Here is a 15,059-nt window from a genome sequence, read left to right as displayed (position 1 = left end):
TACTCTAACACCAAAAAAGGGGCCACCTAATTCGGATATCACCCTTATTCCTGTCCTCTCTGGTTCCCATCTGACATAGCAGAAGCTGAACTGGTATTAAAATAAGAATTTTACCCAACCACTATAACCACAACCTATTTCATCTACCATGTAAATATAGTTTTGGAAAGGAAACAAAAAAACAAAAAAACAACAACCCAAACAAACAAAAAACGTAGTGAGAATAAAGCACTGATGATTAAATAATGACCTTTAAAACCTTCAACAAAAATTATATTTTCTTTAGAGAGCAATCTTTCAACCAGCCATAAGGCATCCCAGAGTTGTAGGTTTGGAACACCATCTAGATCCCTTCAACTCTCTCCCATCCTTTCCCCATTCAGGCTCGAATTTTCTAAATAACAGTGAATCACTGACAACAAAAATACTTGGGGCACCTGGGTGGCTCAGTTGGTTGAGCATCCGACTTCGGCTCAGGTCATGATCTCACAGTTTGTGAGTTCAAGCCCCATGTCAGGCTCTGTGCTGATAGCTCAGAGCCTGGAGCCTGCTTCTGATTCTGTGTCTCCCTTCTCTCTCTGCCCCTCCCCCACTCACACTCTGTCTCTCTCTCTCTCCTTTGAAAATAAATAAACATTAAAAAAAATTTTTAAAAATACCTGACAGATTTATGATTATATTTATATATAAATTTATATTTAATCTATTTTATGTATTTGTATATAATATAAAACATATTGATACAATCTATATATTATTCATACAATTTACATACAAATTATAATTTATGTAACATATAAGCTATAGATATATTACATAAATTATATATTACATAAATAAATTATATAAATGTAGTGACTCAATCTTAAAATCTGGTCTATGTATCTTATATTATTTATATTAAAATAAAACTCATATAATATTTAATATATATAATTGAAAAAATTATATTTAGCTTATTACATAAAATGTATTCATATATATGACATATCTCTTTTTTTGTGAATTCTGCCTGTCTCTTTAGTACCATTTGAAAATTTGAAAAGGAGAGCCTTTCAATTCCAGTGGGATCAAGCTAGAATGTATGCAAAAATTAGTACAAAATCATCTCCATGATTGTTGATATGAAATAGATGTTAAGTATCTATCTATTGAATTAACATACTATTGATAAGCTTATGCCAATACTAGCACATTTGTCAATGAAGGATACTATATTTTGTTAAGTATCCAGAGATTTACTGAGAAGATTTTATGACTAGAATCAAATTTATAATAAACTTTGTACATTCATTTTCTTTGATATGCACAACTAGTTACAAGTAAAGATTTTCTTCAAGTAGAGAAAAATGTTGCTACAGTTAATGTCAGATAAATTATTGTCTATGTTCTCTTCTAGGTTTTTTATGGTCAGGTCTCATATGTTGGTCTTTAATCTATTTTGAGTTCATTTTTGTGTACAGTGTGAGAAAGTGGTCCAGTTTTCCCCACACCATTTGTTGAAGGGACTTTGTCTTATTGCATATTCTTGTCTCCTTTATCAAAGATTAATTGACCACACAATCATGGGTTATTTCTGTGCTCTCCATTTTGTTCCATTGAACTATGTGTCTATTTTTATGTCAGTACCATAGTGTTTTAATTACTACAGATCCGTAGTAGATCTTAAAATCCGGGATTGTGATACCTATAGTTTTGGTCTTCTTTTTCAAGATTGCTTCGGCAATTTGGGTCTTTTGTGATTCCATAGAAATTTTAAGATTATTTTTTCTACTTCTGTGAAAAGTACTTTGATATTTTAATAGGGATTGCATTAAATCTGTAGATTGCTTGGGGTAATATTGAGATTTTAACAAGATTTGTTCTTGCAATCCATGAGCATCAAATATCTTTCCATTTCTTAGAGACATCTTCAATTTCTTTCATCAAATTTTACAGTTTTCAGAGTACAGGTCACTTCTTTTGTTAAGTTTATTCCTAGGTATCTTATTATTTTTAGTGCAATTATAAATGGGATTGTTTTCATTTCTCTTTCTGCTGCTTCATCATTGGTGTATAAAAATGCAACACATTTCTATACATTGATTTTGTGTCCTGTGACTTTACTGAATTCATTTATCAGTTCTGGCAGTTTTTTGGTAGAGTCTTTTGGGTTTTCATACATAGTATCATGTCATCTGCAAATAGTGAAAGTTTTACTCCTTCCTTACCAATCTGGATGCGTTTTATTCATATTTCTTGTCTGATTGCTGTGGCTAGGACTTTCAAGACTATGTTGAATAAAAATGGTGATGGGGTGCCTGGGTGGCTCAGTTGGTTAAGTAAGCAACTCTTGATTTTGGCTCAAGTCATGATCTCACTTTGTGAGTTTGAGCCCCACATCAGGTTCCATGCTGACAGTGTGGAGTTTTCTTGGGATTCTCTCTCTCTCCCTCTCTCTGTGTACCTCCCCCACTTGCATGCTATCTCTCTCAAAATAAATAAACTTTTTTTAAAAAATGGTGAGAGTGGACATCCTCATCTTGTTCCTGACCAAAGGGAAAAGCTCTCAGCTTTTTACCATTGAGTATGATATTAGTTGTGGGGTTTTCATATATGACCTTTATTATGTTGAGGTATGTTTCTTCTAACCCTACTTTACTGAGTGTTTTTATCATGAATGGATCCAGAACTTTGTCAATGCTTTTCCTACATCTATTGAAATGATCATATGGTTTTTATCCTTTCTCTTGTTAATGCGATGTATCATGTTGATTGAGTTGCAAATACTGGACAACCTTGCATCCTGGCAATAAATCCCATTTGATTGTGGTGAATGATTTTTTTAATGTATTGTTGAATTCAGTTTGCCAATATTTGTTGAGGATTTCTGCATCTATGTTCATGAGAGATATTGGCCTATAATTCTCTTTTTTTGTGGTGTCTTTATCTGGGTTTGATAATAGGGTAATGCTGGCCTTGTGGAATGCATTTGGAATGTATTCTATTTTTTTGGAATAGTTTGAGAAGAAAAGGTATTAACTGTTCTTTAAATGTTTGGTAAAATTGGCCTGTGAAGCCATCTGGTCCTGGACTTTTATTTGTTACTGATTCAGTTTCATTGCTGATAATTGGTCTGTTCAAATTTCCTATTTCTTCTTGATTCATTTTTGTGAAGTTATATGTTTCTAGGAATTTATTCATTTCTTCTAGGTTGTCAAATTTGTTGGCATATAATTTTTCATAATATTTTTAATAATTTTTTTGTATTTCTGCAGTGCCAGTTATTTTTTATCTTTCATTTCTGATTTTATTTTAGTCCTCTCTTTTGTTTGTTTGTTTCTTTTTTTTTTTTTTTTTTAATGAGTCTGGCTAAAGGTTTCTCAATTTTGTTGATCTATTCAAAGAGCCAGCTCCGGCTCTCATTGATCTGTTCTATTGTTTTTGTTTTTTTGTTTTGTTTTGTTTTTTTAGTTGCTATTTATTTCTGCTCTAGTCTTTATTATTTCCTTCCTTTTACTGATTTGGGGTTTTGTCTGTTCTTCTTTTTCTAGCTCCTTTAGGTGTAAGGTTGAGCTGTTTATTTGAGATTTTTCTTGCTTCTTGAGGTAGGTCTCTATTGCCGTAAACTTCCCTCTTAAAACAGCTTTTGCTGTGTCTCAAAGGTTTTGGACTATTATGTTTTCATTTTCATTTGTTTCCATGTGTTTTTTTAATTCCTCTTTAAATTTTTGTTGACCCATTCATTATTTATTAGCATATTATTTAACCTCTATGTATTTGTGTTCTTTCCAGATTTTTTCTTGTGGTTGATTTCTAGTTTCATAGCATTGTGTTTGGAAAAGATGCATCATATGACTTCAACCTTTTTGAATTTGTTGACTTGTTTTGTGGCCTAATATGTGACCTATTCTGGAGAATGTCCCATGGTCAATTAAAAAGATTGTGTACTCTGCTGCTTTAAGATGAAATGTTCTCAATATTCCTATGAGATCCATCTGGTCCAATGTGTCATTCAAAGTCACTGTTTCCTTGTTTTCTGTTTGGATAATCTATCCATTGATGTAAGTGATGAGCTAAAGTCCCCTACTATTATTGAATTATTATTAATTACTTCCTTTATGCTTGTCATTAGGTACTTTCTATATTTAGGTGATCTCATGTTAGGTACATAAATTCACAATTGTTACATCTTCTTGTTGTATTGTGCCCTTTATGATTATATAGTTTCCTTCTCTGTCTCTTGTTACAATCTCTGTTTTCCAGTCTATTTTGCCAGATAAAAGTATTGTTATCCTGGCTTTTTTTTTTTCACTCCCATTTGCATGATAAATGTTTTTCCATCCCTTCACTTTCAGTCTATGTCTTTAAGTCTGAAATGAGTCTCTTGTAGGCAGCATATGTATGGGTCTTGCTCTTTATCCCTTCTGTCACCCTTGACTGGAGCATTTAATCCATTTACATTCCAACTAATTATTGATAGGTATATATTTGTTGTCATTTTGTTACTTCTTTTGTGGTTGTTTTTGTAGATCTCTGTTCCTTTCTTCTCTTGCTTTCTTCTCTCGTGGTTTGTTGGCTCTCTAGAGATATACTTGGATTCCTTTCTCTATTTTTTGCCTATCTACTACCGGTTTTTGATTTGTGGTTACCATTAGATTTATACATAATATACGCATATAGCAGTCTATATTAAATTAATGGTCTCTTGAGTTTGAACCTATCCTTTATTCTTCTCCCTGCTCCACATGTTTTGGGTATATGGTGTCATACTTTATGTCCTTTTGTTTTGTGAAAACCTTGACTAATTTTTATAAATATGCTTAATTTTACTGCTTTTGTTGCTCCTACATTTCTTACTCCTACTTATGGTCTTTCCTTTCCACTCAAAAAGTCCCCTTCAACACTTATTTCAGGACTGGTTTGTGGCCTCATGGCCACATTAAATTCCTTTAATTTTTGTTTGTCTGAGAAACAGACAAAAACCAGACAGTTTAGTTGCAGGTTTTTTTTTTTTTTTTCTTTTAGCACTTTGAATATGCCACTCCCTTCTGGCCTATAAAGTTTCTGCTGAAGAATCCACTGATATAGCCTTATGAGGTTTCCCTCATATGTAACTGTCATCTTTTCTCTTTATGCTTTAAAATTATCTCTTCATCACTACTCTTTGTCATTTTAATTACTAGGTGCCTTGGTGTGAATCTATTTGGGTTGAATTTGCTGGGGGCTCTCTGTACTTCCTGGAACTGGATATCTGTTTCCTTCTCCAGACTAGTAAAGTTTTAAACTATTATTTCTTCAGATAAATTTTTTGCCCCCTTTTCTTTCTCTTCTTCTTTTGGGATACCTATAATGCAAATGGTATCAGACTTGATGGAGTCACTGAATTCCCTAAGTCTATTCTCATTTTCCATACTTTTTTCTCCCACCTGTTCAGCATGATTACTTTCAATTAGTCTATCTTTCAAGTCGCTAAATCATTCTGCTTCCTCTAACCTGCTATTTATTTCATGTACTGTATTTTTAAATCAATTTATTGTGTTCATCATCTCTGGTTGGTTCTTTTTAAATCTCTTTGTTAAGGGTCTCACTGATGTCTTCCACTCTTTTCCCAAGTCCAATGAATATCTTTATTATTGTTATTTTAAATCTCTATCAGGCATATTACTTATATATATTTTGCTTAGGTATCTTGCTGTGGTTTGTCTTGTTCTTAGATTTGGGACATATCCTTCTGACTGATCATTTTGCCTAATTGTCTGTATCTGTTTCTGTATGTTAGGAAAGTCTCTCACTATGTCTCCTGCTCTTCAAAGTAACGCCCTTATGAAGAAGAGGTCTTGTAGTGTCCTACAGTGCAATGTTCCCTGTTCACCGGAACCTGGTGCTACAGGGGTATCTCTTATATGTGTTCCATGCACCCTACTGTTGTGGATGAGCTAAATTTGAGTTAGGCTCCACATCTGGATTGAGGTCAAATGTCATAGTTTTAATAACTCTTAATCTTAAATCAATTCTGAATTATAGGTTGAAGGGGACCGACCACATGTTGGAAGCACTTTCAGTCACAAGGAAATATTTCTTAGGTTTCCTCTCTGACCATTCCTTAACTTTTAATAAATATGTGCAGTTTAGCACTGGCAGGGCATAATATGTAAATATAAGGTGGCTAATAAGCTCAGCTCTTTGAATTCAGAGATCCTCACTATACTTTCCTTGTACCATCCACAAAGCCTACTAAAGATCAGAGAAAAATGTGCTGTTTAATACTCATGGACAATTGATCTATTTAGATCAGTGAGTCTTATAAAATAATAAATACACTAAAATTATGGCTGGGGACTCTGAATTTAACCTAGAAACAGAGATTCAGGAGTTTTTAAATAAAGTTTCCTGAAGCCAGGAATCATATAATCCTCATGATATCATCTTTCTCATCTTTTTGTTTAGAATATACTGAAAATCAGGAGAGACCTTCCCCAATGCTATATATCCAGGAAGGAAATCTTGTTTCAGGCATTTTCTCCCGACCCTGAATAAGCACAGATCTCTAGTTCTGTTCTCCCACCTTCTCAGGTACCTGTAATTTTTGCAAGTTAACTCCATAATCCTGGTCACTGATAAGTTTTAAGAAGTAACCCCTTCAGAGACACTTGGATTATCAATGTTCTGTTAATAATCCAAATAGAGGATTTGAATGGTGGACTTTAAGCACTAAATAAACTAGTGTCTATAGTGTGGGGTATTTACATGCACAGGTAAGAAAGTCAGCTTAATGTTCTGTCTCCAAACCCTATAACAGCTCGCTGAGGTAGACACAATTGTCCTCATTTTAAAGATGAGAACACTGAGAATTACTGTGGCATTTCTCAGGGCATGGTCCTAAACTGGTAGTGTTAGCATCACCTGGGCTAATTCTTAGGTCTAATCTAGACCTATTAAATCAGAGACTCTGGGGAGAAGATCAGAACTCTCGAGTTGTAACAAGAATGCTAAAGTTTGAGAACCATTGCATTAGAAAATTTAAACGGTCTGGTTTGCCCAACATCACTTACAAATGGGAAAGACAGAGCTGGGAATTGAATCCAGACACCCATGGCAATCTCTCACTATTGTACCCTACTTCTTCATGTTGGGGAGTCAGCCTCAAAAGGCCAGCCCTACGAGGTGCCTGAGTGGCTCAGTTGATTAAGTGTCCAACTTTGGCTCAGGTCATGATCTCACTATTCATGGGTTCTAGCCTCACATCAGACTCTGTGCTGTCAGCACAGAGCCTGGAGCCTACTTCAGCTTCTGTGTCTCCTTCTCTCTCTGCCTGACAACCCCCCCCCCCAAAATAAATAAACATTAAAATTTTTTTATGTTTATTTTTGAGAGAGAGAGAGAGAGCACGAGCAGAGGAAGGGCAGAAAGAGAGGGAGTCACAGAATCCAAAGCAAGCTCCAGGCTCCAAGCTGTCAGCACAGAGCCTGACACAGGGCTTGAACCCACGAACTGTAAGATCATGACCTAAGCTGAAGTCGGACGCTTAACTGACTGAGCCCCTCAGGCGCCCCTGCAAAAAATTTTTAAATAAAAGGCCAGCCCTATACTACAGTTGAAATTCAGGAAGGGAAAAGATGAATGCAGCTCCCAGAAAAGCCTCACAATTCCAGAATTTTAAAGATTCTTAAGAATAAGTTTACATGTAAACCAAAAGAAGTAAATAAGACCAAAGAAGTAGATATATAATTTTCCTAATTAAAAGAAAACACATAATGGTTTTTACTCTGAAAGTAGAGATCAGGAGGGACTTACTAAGTAGAGCTCTATATTCATTTTATTCAGTGCTTTCTTCAGAATGTCTCTTTATTGGGTCTTAAAAAATAACTTTTTTAAAAAATCTGATCTGATATTGACAAGGAGTAGATGCTTAATAGGTACAGTAGCTCATAGAGTTCATGGTTTGAATACATGTAATTTGTTTCCTAATTAGCTATTTTTTCTTCCTTGACTTGAGCAAACCTATAAAATATTCTAAGAAGAGTACAAAAATTAAAGAAAACTCTGAACTGACTTTGTTGGAAGAAGGATAGAATGACCCAGGTTTTGGCATCAGAATAACATGGACTTGACACAACTTCCAAGAACTTACCAGTCAAACAATTAATTTAGGTTCCTTATTCCTCAGCTCACCATCTAAAACAGAATTAACGGGGCGCCTGGGTGGCTCAGTCGGTTGGGCGTCTGACTTCAGCTCAGGTCATGATCTCGCGGTCCGTGAGTTCGAGCCCCGCGTCAGGCTCTGTGCTGACAGCTCGGAGCCTGGAGCTTGTTTCAGGTTCTGTGTCTCCCTCTCTCTCTGACCTTCCCCCATTCATGCTCTGTCTCTCTCTGTCTCAAAAATGAATAAACGTTAAAAAATTTTTTTTAATAAAAAGAAATAAAACAGAATTAAGAACCGTACATACTTCATTCTGTGGTTGCAAGGACTTTATAAGATAACTCAATGAAGCACTTAACACAGTTCCTGCACATAATAAAAGCTCAATAAATGCTTATAATTATTAGCATTATTACTATTATTATCCATGTGAGATACTACAACTGAGTTCCTGTTCTGTCATTTGTTTATTTATATTTGTTTATTCAGAATGCTGTTTCCCTCACAATGTTTTATAGAACAGTTTTAATATTCAATAGTGATTTTTTCTGCATTTTGTCTTCCCACTACACAAACCCATATACTCCTATATCCACTCATCCTTATGACTTAGGTTTTTATGCTCACAGTCCAGTGTACAGGCCTCTTTGCCAAAGCTGATTATAGGAATGAAGATTACTATGGAAGACTCTTTCTCTGAAAGTATCCTTGCCACCAATCACTGGAATTCTGCCATTTTTAGTCATTCATTCTGTGGTGTTAAGGTCAACTCTTCCCTCTCCACCCTCTCCCTTTCAAACAAAAATGCTACTGAAAATGGGAACTTATAAAACCATTGGCATTAATAAATGATCAAACTGAATGAGAGAAGTGTGGATCTTGGGTGTGTTGGGTTCTCCTGGGATAGGGAGTGAAAAGATTAAAAGTTCTCCAATGGATGACTCTAGGCATCAAAAGCAAACCTGCGAATTAGACATTACTCTGCAAAAGCTGGAGGCCTTTGTCTTTGAAACTAATACAAAGTTTCAGAAGTATCTTTCTATGTACACAGTTTCATTTGAGAAGGCTAGCTCCATGATCCACATAGGATTAAGGTAAAAATATTAAGTACAAATATTGCCAAACACACACACAGAAGTGTCATACCGGTAATCCATAACTAGCTTACATAAACAAAATAAATTAAGTAGAAAGGTAGATTTATAGATAATTTCACATATATGTCCTTCCCTGAAATTTTCAATCAGAACCAAACACAAAAAGCTATGAAAATTAAACTTAAGAAACCCAATTCCAACATTTCCATTTACATATATTAACTCAACAACTTTGGTCTATCATCATAATGGTACACTATTTAGGTAAAAAGTCAATGCCAACAACAAGATGAACAAGAGTGATGGTCAATCTCATTAGAGTCTCTTGACAGTAAAGAGTCTGGGTCCTCATTAAATTAACTGACTTGAGATCCCATAGTTGCAAAATTAGCATCTCCACCCTCCCAAAGCCATCACTATGTAGCATGGCCAATTACACTCAACAAGCATCAGCATGTTTGGGCTTTAAATGCTCGAGTCAGTTGCTGGGGATATGTTGGGCATGATTCCAATGCCTTTCTTAGTATGAAAATAAACATATATTCAAATGAGGGTAAACAATGACCTAATGGGAAATGTTCAGTCAAGCGTCTGAGAGCCAGTTCAGACTGGCACCTTTATCCCTTGTAGTTTCATCTGCCCCTCCCAGTCAGTGGAATAACTAGGCACCAGTACAGGGTTGAGGTGGGGAGGGGAGTGGTGGTCCTTGAAGTAGTCCAGGTGTTTTGCCTAAACACTGATTATGACAACATATCCAAGAGTGGCAGGCATCCCATCTGCAAAAGCCTGATAGCTCTATCAGCCCCTGCTCATTCAAGCAACTCTGGAGGCCCCCTTTTCATCCTCAGCTTGAGGCTGATCTCAGTGGGCTGAAGGAGTATGAGAAACAGAGATAAGTGCTAGCTACAATTATAGAGATATGTTTGTGCTCCTGTAATTAGGGTTGTGTCAGCGCTTCCATTAACCTTTGCATTGCCAGCATTTTCCCAGTTGGCATTCCGAGTGAGTAACAGCATTTAAATTAGGAAGGATCCTAAGCTGCTGAGTTACAGGCCCATGAAAAGGGTGAAAATGGACAGCAGTAGATAGGGACAGCCTCTCCTGAGCTGCTAAACAAGTAGAGCAGGGAATGGGAAGGTTTACGAGTGGCTCCTATACCACTGTTCTTGTGTTCTCTGATGTTCAAATGATTTCTGGTGTTGAGGTATACTTCTAACTGTGTCATATGACAGAATCTGGGTACTGAAAGGATCTGAAGAATTTACTGGGGACTTCCTTGACCTGAGTTAGGTTCCTTGAACAAATATTTCTTTTTAAATAATGTAGAATGATTTTCAAACCATTTTGAAACAAAATATACAGAATTCTTTTTATTATCAATGGAGTTTAATAACTTTTTATCTATACCCATTATCTCATCTGACCCTCACAATCCTCTAAGATGCATGGAATATGTGTTGCTAGGTTCCTTTGACAGAGGTTGAAAATTAAAAGCAGACAAGTTAAGCAGTTTTCTCAAAATCACACAGGTTAATTCCAAAACCAATCCCAACCTAAGCATACTAATTAATATCCAAAACAGATCACACTAATTTTATCATTAAGAACTAACAAGCTAAAGTACTTTTTCTTCCCTGTACCATAAGCCAGCCTTAGTTGCTTAATCAAAAAATAAAATGAACAAAGCCCCAAGTTTGAGAAAGCTAATCATAATCATCATTAAAAAATACTTATTAGACATTTTATATCTAAAACAAATTTTTTTCTTTACTAACCTCCTCCAGCACCTGAAAACTTTTTCACTAAAATTCTTGATCATTCCTATGTTATTCAGGCTTCAACTATTAAAACTGAAAACAAAACAACAGTCTCCTAAAAACCAGATTCCATTTTCCCCACTGTATTTGCTTTGCTTCAAATATCCATGCATAAAACTAAAATAAATGATACAGCCACTGTTCTTATACCTATATCATTAGATTTTCTTCCCTTAAAAGCTAAGTCTTAGGGATTTTGAAATGGCACTAATTTCAATTCAGTTGTTCTTTTGTTCATTAATAGTTTAAAAATTAACTGTGTTAAATTTCATTCACCTAAATCTGGTTTGGAAATGCTGTTTTCCCATCTAAATTTGAGGCCAATTTCAAGTCCATCTGGCCCCATCAACCAACTGATGTTTACAACAGTGTCAAATCAGCTAGAATTGTGCACCTCTAAATTGACTATCAAGAAATTCAAGGCTAAATTTCAAATGCCTTTGGGCTAAGTTAGGGATTCCCAAATTTACTGATGATAAAAAATAACCTGGGGCCATTGTTAAAAATATAGATTTCTAGATTTTTCTGGGATCCCCAGTTGTAAGAATTGTCCCTAGATTATTACCTTGCTCAACTAATTTTGGGAAACAGTGTTCATTTTAAGTGAAAATCAAATATAATGCAGGAATCCTGGTTGCCTTTTTTTAAAGATCTTAAAGGTTCATCTTAATTCAAGAAATTAAAATTAATTTATGTCAGTAGAACTTGAAAAAATAAAAATAGTATGAAATACGGCTATTTCCCACTACATAAAATCTTTTACAAAATTTTGGTTATAATTTTGTCTATAGGCATCAATCCTTTTTAAAATCAGTGATTCACAAGGAGCTAAGCCAGGTATAGCACTGTGCTTGGCACAGAGTGTTTAAACATTTTTTTCACTAAAGAATGAATGGAGAAACTGACTCAAGTCCCTACCTCTCCATAAAGTTCTCACCCACCTTTCTACCAATGGTTAATATCCTTTTCTCATATGCCTGTTATAAATATAGCTTACTCCACCCCCACAAAACACTTGATCCAATTATATTCTATTGGTCCTGTAAGGCAGCACAATGTAGTAAAAAGAAATATGGCTTTAGATTCAGACACATATGGACAAATTTCTCAAATTCTAATCTACAAAATGAGGATTGCAAAGTATCTTAGGATTGTTAAGGGGATTAAATGAGCAATGTCTGCCAAGACATTGTCTGCCTAAACTATAAACTACTTGAAAACATGAATCTTTTGTCTTCTCAGCACTAAAAACAATGCCAAGGTCACTGTAAGAGCTTTGTTTATTGCATTCTCCTTCCATCCTTCCTTCCTTCAATAATCTACTAATCCCTCAAAATCAGAAACGAGGTCTTACATTGCCCCATCCTTGCCCTATCCTTCATCAGTTACACTGAGCACATAATATATGCTCAAAGAATTGTTGATTTAGAAATAACAAAAAGGGGCACCTGAGTGGCTCAGTCAGTTAAACGTCCCACTTTGGCTCAGATCACGATCTCCTGGTTCATGGGTTAGAGCCCTGCATCAGGCCCTGTGCTGACAGCTCAGAGCCTTCAGATTCTGTGTCTCCCTCTCTCTCTCTCTCTGCCCCTTCCCCACTCACACTCTGTCTCTCTCTCTCTCTGCCTCTCCCCTGCTCACACTCTGCCTCTCTCTCAAAAATAAATAAACATTACAAAAAATTTTTTAAAATGTATTAGAAATAGCAAAAAGAAATGGCACAGAAAAATAAGAGATGAGGAAGAAGGAAAGATGGAACACTGAAGGAAAAAAGAAAAAATACAAAGAAAAAGAACTGCATATATTAGGAAGAATTGTCTTATTCGCAATAGTTCTCCCAGGTGTCATGAAACTAACCCTCAGTGCAGATCAAAATTAGCATCCTAAGATTGCAAAGCAGAAGCTGTTTCTCACAGAAATAATTGTTTGCAATTTTTTTATACTTCTAATAACTTAGGTTTCAGAACCAAGAGTAAATGTTTGATTTTACCTACACTGCACATTATTCTCTCTGTAATATAGTTTTTATTTGCTCAGGCATCTGTGCTTATTTGTAAAAGCTCAAAGTTTCTTGCAAATATAATTCGTGTAATTTTTTTAATGTTTATCTTTGAGAGAGAGAGAGAGAGAGAGAGAGAGAGAGACAGACAGACAGACAGAATGTGAGTGGGGGAGGGGCAGAGAGAGAGACACACACAGAATCTGAAGCAGGCTCCAGGCTCTGAGCTGTCAGCACAGAGCTGACATGAGGCTAGAATTCACAGCCGCAAGATCATGACCTGAACTGAAGTCAGACATTTAACCGACTGAGCCACCCAGGCACCCCTAATTTATGTAATTTTTAACCTTTAAAGTCAAATGGAAAGAAAAAGTGAGAATTATATACTATGAGTATACCAGAAATCTTCACATTCTTTGCTCCAAAGGAGGGGGAAAATGAAAACAAGTAGGAAAAATTTCTTTGGTGGTTTTCATTAATTAGTATCAGTGTTTTAGAAGTCATTTACAGTGGCCTCATTTTACAGATGAAACCCAAAACTGATACCCAAAGAGGTTAAGTGACTCATATAAGAACAAATAAGTCAAAATTCCAAGCAGGAAAAATAATTTACACTTCTAGAAATGTTATAGAATTCTTACATTTTAGATTCATAAGTGATCTTAGAAACTCATAAGACTCGAGGAGTTCCGGAAGATGGCGGCGTAGGAGGACGCTGGGCTCACCGCGCGTCCTGCTGATCACTTAGATTCCACCTACACCTGCCTAAAGAACCCAGAAAACCGCCAGAGGATTAGCAGAACGGAGTCTCCGGAGCCAAGCGCAGACGAGAGGCCCACGGAAGAGGGTAGGAAGGGCGGCGAAGCGGTGCGCGCTCCACGGTCTGGCGGGAGGGAGCCGGGGCGGAGGGGCGGCTCGCTGGCCAAGCAGAGCCCCCGAGTCGGGCTGGCAAAAGCGGAGGGGCCGGACGGACTGTGTTCCGACAGCAAGCGCGACTTAGCGTCTGGGAGGTCATAAGTTAACAGCTCTGCTCAGAAAGCGGGAAGGCTGGAGGACAAAGGGAGGGAGAGCTGCTGAGCCCCCGGACGGCAGAGCTCAGCTTGGCGGGGAACAAAGGCGCTCGCCAGCGCCATCTCCCCCGCCCATCCCCCAGCCAAAATCCCAAAGGGAACCAGTTCCTGCCAGGGAACTTGCTCGCTCCGCGCAAACACCCAACTCTGTGCTTCTGCGGAGCCAAACCTCCGGCAGTGGATCTGACTCCCTCCCGCTGCCACAGGGCCCCTCCTGAAGTGGATCACCTAAGGAGAAGCGAGCTAAGCCTGCCCCTCCCGCCCCCGTGCACCTTGCCTACCCACCCCAGCTAATACGCCAGCTCCCCAGCACCACAAGCCTGGCAGTGTGCAAGTAGCCCAGACGGGCCACGCCACCCCACAGTGAATCCCGCCCCTAGGAGAGGGGAAGAGAAGGCACACACCAGTCTGACTGTGGCCCCAGCGGTGGGCTGGGGGCAGACGTCAGGTCGGACTGCGGCCCCGCCCACCAACTCCAGTTATACACCACAGCACCGGGGAAGTGCCCTGCAGGTCCTCACCACTCCAGGGACTATCCAAAATGACCAAACGAAAGAATTCCCCTCAGAAGAATCTCCAGGAAATAACAACAGCTAATGAACTGATCAAAAAGGATTTAAATAATATAACAGAAAGTGAATTTAGAATAATAGTCATAAAATTAATCGCTGGGCTTGAAAACAGTATACAGGACAGCAGAGAATCTCTTGCTACAGAGATCAAGGGACTAAGGAACAGTCACGAGGAGCTGAAAAACGCTTTAAACGAAATGCAAAACAAAATGGAAACCACGACGGCTCGGATTGAAGAGGCAGAGGAGAGAATAGGTGAACTAGAAGATAAAGTTATGGAGAAAGAGGAAGCTGAAAGAAAGAGAGATAAAAAAATCCAGGAGTATGAGGGGAAAATTAGAGAACTAAGTGATACACTAAAAAGAAATAATATACGCATAAT

General features: G+C 37.3%; 1 long non-coding RNA gene across 3 annotated transcripts in view; it reads right to left on the bottom strand.

The window, feature by feature from the left end:
• LOC131503758 (uncharacterized) overlaps positions 1-15,059 on the bottom strand; it is a 93,087-nt gene that overhangs the window by 28,962 nt on the left and 49,066 nt on the right. For 2 of the 3 annotated variants that reach the window (XR_009257584.1, XR_009257582.1), the window contains one exon: positions 8,114-8,352. The exons of the other annotated variant lie outside the window; for it this stretch is intronic. This is a non-coding gene — a long non-coding RNA (uncharacterized LOC131503758). The remainder of the gene's footprint in view (positions 1-8,113; positions 8,353-15,059) is intronic. 3 annotated transcript variants of the gene reach the window in all.

This window comes from Neofelis nebulosa, chromosome 2, assembly GCF_028018385.1.
Source record: "Neofelis nebulosa isolate mNeoNeb1 chromosome 2, mNeoNeb1.pri, whole genome shotgun sequence".
NCBI classification, from domain to species: Eukaryota; Metazoa; Chordata; class Mammalia; order Carnivora; family Felidae; genus Neofelis; species Neofelis nebulosa.
This window is presented reverse-complemented; position numbering and strand designations above follow the sequence as displayed.